We start from the raw sequence: 11,884 nt of genomic DNA, 5'->3' as shown, positions 1-11,884 counted from the left end.
AAAGAATCCCAAATACCTGTACCCACAGCATAAATGTTGTACTGTACAAACACAGTACACTTTGCTGACCTTACATGGTGGGTCTAAAGTTTCATTTTCAGCTGTGTGAATGAGTCAGCCTGAATAGTGGATTGTTTCTATATACAGTACATGTACGTAGTTCTTCATTTGGACAATTTATGTTTTAAGTTATAAGGCATCTTATTTATCTGCAGATGTGTGGACCATGGACTAAGGAGAAGATAACTACCCATATCAGTTTATTTTAGCAGCATAGGAGGACTGGAGAGATAATTTGTGTTCCAGTCTTTGATATGTCCAAGGATCTAAAGCCATTTCAGCTGGTCTACTCTGAGTCGACACAGTAGACCAGCCAATTAAAACCAGCACACAGCCAATTATCTGAGCCTACCCCCAGCCACACAGTCAATTAACACACAAAGAGGAAGTCCAACCCAAACATCCTGTAGGGAAGAGTGAGACCACGTGGATGCTCTTTTGCAGTGGGCATCTCTGTTTGACCCACCATTGACTCAAGGTATCAAAACTAGCCCCAAAGTCTAGGAAACATTGCATAATCAGACGGAATCAGAAGCTATTCTAAAAATGCCTGTGAAGTCTTGTTGGTGTGTCAGAGTGTGTAAAAGAGGCGAAGTCAGGTGCAGGAGAGTAGCGTGACGTAAACAGGCACACTTTATTAAAGTTCCAAAACGAGAGCACAACATAAATCAAATGCGCTCAAAAACACGGAACATAACAAAAGTAAAGCGCGTAAAAAGACACCCCAGCAACATGAAACACACAAAACATGATGGGAAACAGAGGGTTAAATACAAGTAGCTTAATTGGGGAAATGAAAACCAGGTGTGTATGGAAACAAGACAAGACAAATGGATATATGAAAAATGGAGCGGCGATGGCTAGAAAGCCGGTGACGTCGATCGCCGAACGCCGCCCGAACAAGGAGAGGAGCCGACTTCAGTGGAAGTCATGACAGTACCCCCTACCCTTGACGCGCGGCTCCAGCGGCGCGCCGACACCAGCCTCGAGGACGACCCGGAGGACGAGGTGCAGGGCGATCCGGCCGGCGACGGTGAAACTTCCGCAGCAGTTCAGGATACAAAACATCTGCAACCGGAACCCAGCACCTCTCCTCCGGCCCATACCCCTCCCACTCCACGAGGTACTGAAGGCCTCCCACCCAACACCTCGAATCCAGGATGGAACAAACGATGTACGCCGGGGACCCCTCGATGTCCAATGGGGGCGGAGGGACCTCACACACCTCAGATTCCTGGAGCGGACCAGCCACCACCGGCCTGAGGAGAGACACATGGAACGAGGGGTTAATACGATAATCAGAGAGAAGCTGTAATCTATAACATACCTCGTTCACCCTCCTCAGGACTTTAAATGGCCCCACAAACCATGGACCCAGCTTCCGGCAGGGCAGGCGGAGGGGCAGGTTACGGGTCGAGAGCCAGACCCGGTCCCCCGGTGCGAACACCGGGGTCTCACTGCGGTGACGGTCCGCGCTGGCTTTCTGGCGACGTGCGGCTCACTGGAAATGGACACGGGTGGCCTCCCATGTCTCCTCCGCGCGCCTAAACCAGTCCTCCACCGCAAGAGTCTCGGTCTGACCCTGATGCCATGGTGCCAGAACTGGCTGGTACCCCAATACGCACTGAAAGGGGGAGAGGTTAGTGGAGGAGTGGCGAAGAGAGTTCTGTGCCATCTCGGCCCAGGGCACAAACGCTGCCCACTCCCCCGGCTGGTCCTGGCAATAGGACCGCAGAAACCTGGATCGGTGGCAGCTAGTAGGCCGGCGACGACGACCGCCGAGCACCGCCCGATGGAAGTCGTGACAATTAGAGCAAACATTTGGAGGGCACATATTTCACAGAAATTAGACTAATTTAAAAGTAAAAGGTCACAACAAACTATGTATTTTCTACTTATAACTATGTAGAAAATAAAGCAAACAATTTCCTGTGCTAGAAATGACAGAATTATTACACAAATAACAAATCTAAGCTCTAAAAACACTGCAACACATTTGGGAGATGTTTTGCTGGAGAGTAGAGTCTGTCATTGTGATGAAGTTCCTACAGTCTCCATGGGAGTGATCACATACAAGGCTGGACGGAGGGCCCACAGTCCCCCAGACAGACAGCCAAGATCTATAAACGCTGCACGCCAGGAACACAGAAACCAATACATACAGGAGCATAACCCAAATCCATAGCATCGATGACATATAGGTTTATGTAGAGTTACTTTATGTGGGCTCCCGAGTAGCGTAGTGGTCTAAGTCACTGCGTATCAGCGCTAGAGACGACACTACAGACATCCTGGTTCAAATCCAGACTGTATCTCGGCTGTGACTGCGAGTCCCATAGGGTGGCGCACAATTGGCCCAGCCAATTGTCTGGGTTTGGCCGGTGTAGGCCGTCATTGTAAATTAGAATTTGTTCTTAACTGACTTACCTAGTTAAATAAAGGTTATGAAATTTGAAAAAACATTAAAGAATCCCAAATACCTGTACCCACAGCATAAATGTTGTACTGTACAAACACAGTACACTTTGCTGACCGGGTGGCCTCCCATGTCTCCTCCGCGCGCCTAAACCAGTCCTCCACCGCAAGAGTCTCGGTCTGACCCTGATGCCATGGTGCCAGAACCGGCTGGTACCCCAATACGCACTGGAAGGGGGAGAGGTTAGTGGAGGAGTGGCGAAGAGAGTTCTGTGCCATCTCGGCCCAGGGCACAAACACTGCCCACTCCCCCGGCTGGTCCTGGCAATAGGACCGCAGAAACCTGCCCACATCCTGGTTGACTCTCTCTACCTGCCTGTTACTCTCAGGGTGAAAACCTGAGGTAAGGCTAATCGCGACCCCCAGACGTTCCATGAACGCCTTCCAAACTCTCGACGTGAACTAGGGACCCCGATCCGACACTATATCCTCAGGCACCCCGTAGTGCTGGAAGACGTGTGTAAACAGGGCCTCCGCAGTCTGTAGGGCCGTAGGGAGACCAGGCAGAGGGAGGAGACGACAGGACTTAGAAAAACGATCCACAACGACCAGGATCATGGTATTTCCCTGTGAGGGAGGAAGATATGTTAGGAAATCTACTGACAGATGTGACCAAGGTTGTTGTGGAACTGGTAAAGGATGTAACTTACCTCTGGGCAGGTGTCTCGGAGCCTTACACTGGGCACACACCGAGCAGGAGGACACATAAACCCTCACATCCTTAGCCAAAGTGGGCCACCAGTACTTCCCAGTCAGACAGTGCACCGTCCGACCGATCCCCGGATGACCAGAGGAGGGAGACGTGTGGGCCCAAGAGATCAACTGGTCACGGACAGCAGACGGAACGTACACACGCCCAACGGGACACTGGAGGGGAGCGGGCTTTGTACTCAACGCCTGCTCAATGTCCGCATCCAGATCCCACATGGCCGGCGCTACCAGGCAGGCGGCCGGGAGTATGGGAGTCTGATTCATGGGCCGCTCCTCTGTGTCATACAGCCGGGACAGTGCGTCTGCCTTCTTATTCTGGGAACCTGGTCTGTAGGATAGGGTAAACTCAAAATGGCTAAAGAACATGGCCCACCTTGCCTGACGAGGATTCAGTCTCCTCGCTTCCCGGATGTACTCCAGGTTGCGGTGGTCAGTCCAGATGAGAAAAGGGTGTTTATCCCCCTCAAGCCAATGTCTCCACGCTTTAACCACAGCCAACAACTCCCGGTCCCCCACATCATAGTTACGCTCCGCTGGGCTGAGCTTCTTCGAGAAGAAAGCACAGGGGCGGAGTTTCGGTGGCGTGCCCGAGCGCTGTGAGAGCACGGCTCCTATCCCAGCCTTGGACACGTCCACCTCCACTATGAATGCCAAAAAGGGATCTGGATGGGCCAGCACTGGAGCCAAAGTAAACAGAGCTCTTAGTTGCCCAAAAGCCCTGTCCGCCTCAGCCGACCACTGCATCTCTACAGGACCCCCCTTCAGCAGTGAGGTAATGAGCGCAGCAACCTGGCCAAAACCCCGGATAAATCTCCGGTAGTAATTGGCAAACCCTAAAAATCGCTGCACCTCCTTTACTGTGGTGGGAGTCGGCCAATTACGCACGGGTGCAATGTGGTCACTCTCCATCTCCACCCCTGATGTGGAAATGCGATACCCTAGGAAGGAGACGGCCTGCTGAAAGAACAGGCATTTCTCAGCCTTGACGTACAGGTCATGCTCCAACAGTCGTCCAAGTACCCTGCACACCAAGGACACATGCTCGGCGCGTGTAGTGGAGTAAATCAGAATGTCATCGATATACACCACTACACCCTGCCCATGCAGGTCCCTGAAAATCTTATCTACAAAGGATTGGAAAACTGATGGAGCATTTATCAACCCGTACGGCATGACGAGGTACTCATAATGCCCTGTGGTGTTACTGAACGCTGTCTTCCACTCGTCTCCCTCCCGGATACGCACCAGGTTATACGCACTCATGAGATACAGTTTCGTGAAGAAGCGCATGCATTGACTCAATCGCCGTGGCGATAAGAGGTAGCGGGTAGCTGTACTTCACCGTGATTTGATTGAGACCTCTATAGTCAATGCACAGGCGTAAACCTCCATCCTTCTTCTTCAAAAAAAATAAACTTGAGGAGGCGGGTGAAGTAGAGGGCCAAATGTACCCCTGATGTAGGGATTCAGAGACATATGTATCCATAGCCACCGTCTCCGCTTGTGACAGGGGATACACGTGACTCCTGGGAAGCGCAGCGTCTGCCAGGAGATTTATCGCACAATCCCCCCGTCGATGAGGTGGTAATTTAGTCGCCTTCTTTTTACAGAAGGCGAGAGCCAAATCGGCATATTCTGGGGGGGATGTGCCCGGTGGAGACCTGGTCTAGACTTTTCACCGTGGTAGTATCAACGGAAACCTCTACACACCTCCCTGAGCAGTGTCGCAACCACCCCGTGAGAGCCCTCTGTTGCCAGGAAATAGTGGGGTTATGCAGAGCCAACCAAGGAAGGCCTAGTATCACAGGAAATGCAGGAGAGTCAATGAGAAAGAGACTGATTCTCTCCTCATGATTCCCCTGCATAACCATGGCCAAGGAGATGGTGGCCTCCTTGATTAGCCCGGACGCTAATGGTCGACTATCTAGAGCGTGTACCGGGAAGGGTCTAACTATAGGAAAAATAGGGATCCCTAACCTAATGGCTAATGCTCTGTCGATAAAATTCCCAGCTGCGCCTGAATCGACGAGCGCCTTATGCTGGGAATGTGGGGAAAACTCAGGGAAACAAACAGGCACAAACAGTTGATCAACAGAGGACTCTGGATGAGTGTGGTGCAAACTCACCTGGGGTGACGCCAGAGTGCCCTGCCTGCTACCTCGACTCCCAGGGGGACCGACACGGCACCGACCGGCAGTGTGTCTTCTACGGCTACAGATGGCGCACGTGATGGCTCCTCCTCCAGAAGTGGTCTGGTGCCGTGTCTCCTTCTCTCCACATGGCGTTTGCCCACTCCAGCGCTCTTCCTGTGAGTCAGGAGACGAGAGCGGCCACTCTCTCCCCTCCTGAGGGAGCTGGGTGCACAGTGACCAGGTAGAGGTCCAGTTGTAACAAGAATCCCTGGCACTGTGCTGCCGTTCAATCATACTCCCTGGGAAGGGAGAGACGCATCCCACTGGAACTCTCTCCGGATGGAACGGATGGAGACAACCCCGGTTGTGCTGGTCGAGGCACTGGAGAGACTTCCTGTCTCTCCCAGCGGTCCATGGTCTGGACAACGCGATCCATCAGGGCACCAAGATGTTGTAACATGGCTGAATGTTCCTGGACGCGCTCCTCGACTCCTCTAACCGGGGTACCTGCTCCTGCTGACTCCATTGAAGGTGTGTAATTCTGTCAGCGTGTGTAAAAGAGGCGAAGTCAGGTGCAGGAGAGTAGCGTGATGTAAACAGGCACACTTTATTAAAGTTCCAAAACGAGAGCACAACATAAATCAAATGCGCTCAAAAACACGGAACATAACAAAAGTAAAGCGCGTAAAAAGACACCCCAGCAACATGAAACACACAAAACATGATGGGAAACAGAGGGTTAAATACAAGTAGCTTGATTGGGGAAATGAAAACCAGGTGTGTATGGAAACAAGACAAGACAAATGGATATATGAAAAATGGAGCGGCGATGGCTAGAAAGCCGGTGACGTCGATCGCCGAACGCCGCCCGAACAAGGAGAGGAGCCGACTTCGGCGGAAGTCGTGACAGGGTGGAAAAAACAACAACATCCAGAACCCCAAGTCAGTCCCTGGGTCTGTAATGAGTGCAGCATGAACCATGCTAAAATGTGTCAAAATACCCCAAGAGGGAGAAGGGGTTGAATCTTTAAAGGGGAAGAGTGTCTCTTTTAAAGGGGAACGTGGAATCTGTGTCTAACATGACAGGACAGAATTTGGAGATGAGAAATTTAAGCTTGATGTGGGCACGGCTATTCCCTTTAAAGATTTTTTATTTGTCTGAAAGAAGGGTCAGGATCGCCTGTCAAAGAAACCCCCAGACCACCCAGAAAGAGGGTCAAACTGTCAATCAACCAGGAATTAACATGCTCTATAGTATTTTATGACCTAATAAATACAATATAGTAATTATCTGTGAATATCAATGTATTAGTATTGGGCAAAGTTAACAGATATTTTCATAAGCTAGTGAGACTCGTATGAGCCACTTAGTATTAAAGCATTTTAGTAACAATGCATCCATCTTAAGACCGATAAAAACGAGAAAACTGGCCATAGTTGTTCTTCATCTGTCTTATGTTATAAATTCACACTCTCTCTCCAACCCTGTTGTTGGAGAGCTACCGTCCTGTAGGTTTTCGCTCCAACCCTAATCTAGCGCACCTTATTCTAATAATTAGCTGGTTGATAAGCTGAATCAGGTTAGTTACAACAGGGGTTGGAGTGAAAACCTACAGGAGGCTAGCTCTCCAGGTATAGGGCTGGAGAGCCCTGCTCTAGTAGGTCTTGTGTCAGCAATGGTTAATGTGGGCAGATTGCGCAATGAGGGAACAATAAAGCTAGTATATTCACTCTTGCCATATTTCAGAGCTGAGTAGCTAATATTTATCCTCCTGTACAGTTAGACTGGCTGCCAGCCTGTTGGATTATTGCCCGCTCACTACGATCACTGATCCAAACAAACACACATACATGATGCACAGACAGACACACTCATACCTAGAGGTCAGATGAGGGTGCAGAGTGTGTGTCCCCTGGGTGTGTCTTGACTCTGAGACCCCAGTCATCTGTCAGCAGGCAGGCTTGGGCTCTGAGCTCAGGGTAATCCCTCTGTCAGTGGCCAGTCCTCTAGCTGGACAGGGTAGCCAACACCAGCTTGGGCACACACGCACACACTCACACATACCACCAAAACATACTGTTTAATCCTCGTCTCACTCACTAATAACACCTCTACTGCCCCCCCCCCCCCCACCCCACGCGGGACACCAGGATTCACAGAGGAGGAGATTTCCACCCACCTCTTCCCAAAGCCCCTCCAGAACAAAGGGAGAGTTGCTGACTGCTTTATATTAGTGTTTAATTAAGTTCAAAGACATCTCTCTGCCGCATTGGTCTCTCCACAGACCAATAACCCAATTGAAGTTGTCTATTCTTTCATGGCTCTGAGCTGGCATTCCTATGGGCTGGGATCACCGCTACAGCTAAAGCTACAGCTAAAGCTACAGCTACACTGCTAGGGCCCTGTGGTCGTCTCTGGCCACGGCTGATCTCTCACTCGTGATTCATTCAATAGAACCATGAAGTGGCTCACTCCCTCTCTCTTTCCTCTCCTCCTCCTCTCTAACCTCACTCTTCATCCCTCCCTACATCCCTGAGTAGCCCCTCGGCGTGCTCACACTGACAGATCTCTGTTTAGCACCTTCAAACATTACAGATAACCTTTTTTAACGCCGGCCGGCTAAACAGAGTCAGGCCTGCTCTCCAGAGGCTTGTGCTGGCTGTAAAGAGATGTAGGAATGAAGGGGAGGGAAGGAAATCTCTTTGAAAGTTCTCTCCCTTTGGTTGTTTTATCAATGGTTTAGAAAAGAGGGTCTTTTCAGCTGTTCGGAAGATAAGCACCATGTGTAAGATCATTAGATATGTGTTTTCCTGGTCTCTAAGATTTATTTTTCTGTTTTCTGTTTTTCTCCTTCTCTTTCTTCCTCTGTTTATTTTAGCTACATTTTCAGCTGCTCTCAAGTAACATTTTATCTGGCTAACTTGCGACAGAGCCATAAATCTATCTAAAGCACACAGTGACTCCCACGCTTCCATTACACCGATTTGGCAGCACTTTTTATTTCATTCCCAAACTTCTGTGACAAAAAAAATCTGTAAAACGATAGAAATCTTTCATTCATCACGCACTACTACTGCTATAGTCCACTGAAAGTCTATGTTGATTTAAGCTGTCCGGATTTCATCTCGGTTTAGCCGAGAAGGTAAGAAGAATTATGAACACAGAACCACCCTTGAAGGTTATATTTCCCTTCTTTTTAGCAAAGGTTAAATCAAATGTTGGAAATGAGGTGATCGTAGATAAGACAGGTCTTAAATAGTGTTGGTCTGGGATGTCGAGAGTGTTACGGACTGCTCTGTCTCTGGTGAGGTTTTCAGAGAGCTGGTGAAGTAAGGGTGGAGAGGTCTGGCCTGGGCAGAGCGCCACTAAGCTGTGGGGGGCCTCATTCTGAAGCTGCCTGACACACTGCCTGAATAGAATATGAATTACACCAGAGGCGATTAACCGCTCATATCATATGAGAGCGCCGTGTGTCCGAATTGTAAAAAGAAAGTGTGTGTAACACCACCGCTGCTTTTGCTACCTCTCACTGCACACTTGTATCACATACGACATTGGGTAAGAGTATGTTTTAACCCCCGGAGACTCTAGCAATGGATACATCCATCCACCAGTCACCCAAATGAGAGAGACGGAGGGAGAGCGACATAGAGAGAAGTAGTAAGAGAGAAAGAGAGAGTGAGTAGGAGACAGGTTGGCCAGCTGTAACGAGCGACAGTAACTCATGTCAGAGCTGGGTTATGATTTATTACCTTGCCTGACACCCTACGTAAGGACTGTGTGGACAACTTGATGCGTCTGGACCAGAATTTATAACCACGATCATTGTCTTTGTTATCTATGCCTTCTGAACTCTTTTCATTACCGCACCCTGACACTCGTCTGCCCATGTAGCCATTTCTCACAGTGAGTACTCCGAAAGTCCCGGATCCCTTTCGCCATGTTTCAGCATGGCGGTAAATCTGGAAGGCTGGCCGACTGGAGCCATGGGTGGCAGGGCGGGAGGAAGGGGGTGAGTGAAGACGGGGTGAGAGTAGGAGGATCGATGGAGGGGGGAGAAAGGGTAATGATGGGAGGAGATGGGGGAGACAGAATGAGGGTGGGAAGATCTGTGGAGGGGGAGAAAGGGTGAGGGTGTGAGGAGAAGGGGGGAAGGGATGAGGGTGGGAGGAGATGGGGGAGAGAAGAGATGGGGTGAGGGAGGACAGGGGGAGAGAGGAGACCGGATGACCTCGGCTGGCCCTTGGCTGGCATATGGGTTTTAAGTGGCAGAGGACCCTTCTGAGTCTTGCTCTCGTCACAAGGTGTGATTCTGCATTTCAGTTCACGTGAGGAGTTGAATAGTCCCGTGTGGCTCAGTTGGTAGAGCATGGTGTTTGCAACGCCAGGGTTATGGGTTCGATTCCCACGGGGGACCAGTATGGAATTATTTTTTATGAAATGTATGCATTCACTACTGTAAGTCGCTCTGGATAAGAGCATCTGCTAAATGACTCAAATGTAAATGTAGTCAGCCAGTCATTTCAGCTTTGACTGATAAGTTGCCTGTGTGTCTTTTTGAACTTTGTTTTGTCACCCACATTCACAAGACTCCGATAAGTGTTGGATATTTTGTTTCAGAGACTTTTTCCATGAGTTGTCATCATGTCAACGTGGCTCGGAACAAGACAGCCTTCTAAATTTCCCCAGAAATAATGATCTCATCACCCAAGTAGATAAGCTCAGTGATGCCATGACTACTGTTGACTACTGTCTGCGGTATTATTCTCGGTTGTTTCGATCCTCAATGTGAGTCTAATCTCTCAGTGTACTTACTGTGTAGTGTTTAGGAGTTGCTATGTGGTGCAAAATGTGTGTGTGTGTGTGTGTGTGTGTTTGTGTGTGTGTGTGTGTGTGTGTGTGTGTGTGTGTGTGGACATGTTTAACTATTCTTGTGGGGACAAGAAGTCCCCACAAGAATAGTAAACAAACAGAAATTTGACCAACTGGGGACTTTTTGTTGGTCCCTACAAGGTCAAATGCTATTTCTAAGGGGTTTAGGGTTAAGGTTATAATTGAAGATAGGGGTGGCAGGCTGCCTAGTAGTTAGAGTGTTGGGCCAGTAACCAAAAGGTTGCTAGATCAAATCCCTGAGCTGACAAGGTAAAAATCTGCTCCTGAACAAGGCAGTTAACCCACTGTTCCTTTGTTGTCATTGTAAGTAATAATTAGTTCTTAATTGACTTGCCTAGTCAAATGAAGGTAACTGTGGCCACTTCCCTTCTAATCTCTGGCCATCCTCAGAAAAGGATGGATGTCAAATACTGACTTGTATCACGGGGACCTGGCTGCTCAGGGACCTATGCACACAGTGAGACCCACAGCACGCACGCACAGTCTTGTACAGCTAACCTTGTGTAGACACACAGTTCAGTCCCATTCAAAATCTTATTTTCCCTAACACTAACACTAACACTAACCCTAACCCGTACTCTGACCCTAACCCTAACCTTAACCCTAAAACCTAACCCTCAAACTAACCCTAGCTCCTAACCCTAAACCCAATTGTAACCCTAACACTAAGTAGGTTTCAGTTTTGATAGAGTGTTGTGGACTGGGATGGAAAATGGGTGTAAGCATCTGCCTCTGGTGCCAAAGGTTGCATGTTTGAATCCTGCATCAGAAATCCCAAATGTTAACCTTGGCCCTTAACACTCTGAGTTAATGCCTAACCTTAAGATTTCTGAGTTAATGTCTAAACGTAACCTTAGACAATTTGATGTTTGAGAAACATGGATGAATGTCTAATTCTGATGAGATACTGTGAGAGCTTGTTTCTCTGACTCCAGGAACCTGATTTCCAGCACACATGTTCAGCCCAAGCCTGTAAAACACACATATTAAGCACCTGATAATTCAGAGGGAAGCAATGAAGAAGTGTAGGAATGTGTATTGAGGCCCACTGCCACTGCTGAATTGGCAGGGCAAGACAGAGGTACACAGAGGGAAAAAGAGTAAAGGAGACTGCATTCTGCCATGACTTTCCCTCCTCTCTACTCTCTCTCCCTCATTTCATCCCTTCATTCCTCTGAGGGAGAAAGGGCAGCCTTCTAAGTGCTGAGCGCATAAATTTACAATGGTGTGAAACAGAAGATGGGTTCTCAGCAGGACTGGGAGATTTCTCATCACTGGAGCTTTTTAGTGCCCTGCGCTGCCTGCCAGGCCGACGTGTCACCAAAGAACAGGGCTACGTGTGTATGTAAGGTGTGTGTGTGTGTTTGTGTGCAACAAGGGCAAAGGAACACTGAGGAGTATGTGAGCAAGGAGAGAGGAGCATGGAGGAGAGAAGACAGTTGGTGAGAGAGGGAGGAGGACAGCGAGGACTGGAGAAATGAGGCGAGGGTCATAAATTCACAGAGGTTATGATGTGGTGGAGTGGTTTTGAAGAGAAGAGAGAAAAAAAGCCTTGGAAATTCACTGACAAGATTAATATGCAGTTGATGGTAAGGTTTTCATGACAGGCAAC

Source organism: Salmo salar, chromosome 25 (genome assembly GCF_965601325.2).
Source record: "Salmo salar chromosome 25, fSalSal1, whole genome shotgun sequence".
Lineage (NCBI taxonomy): Eukaryota > Metazoa > Chordata > Actinopteri > Salmoniformes > Salmonidae > Salmo > Salmo salar.
Note: the sequence above shows the minus strand (reverse complement) of the source record.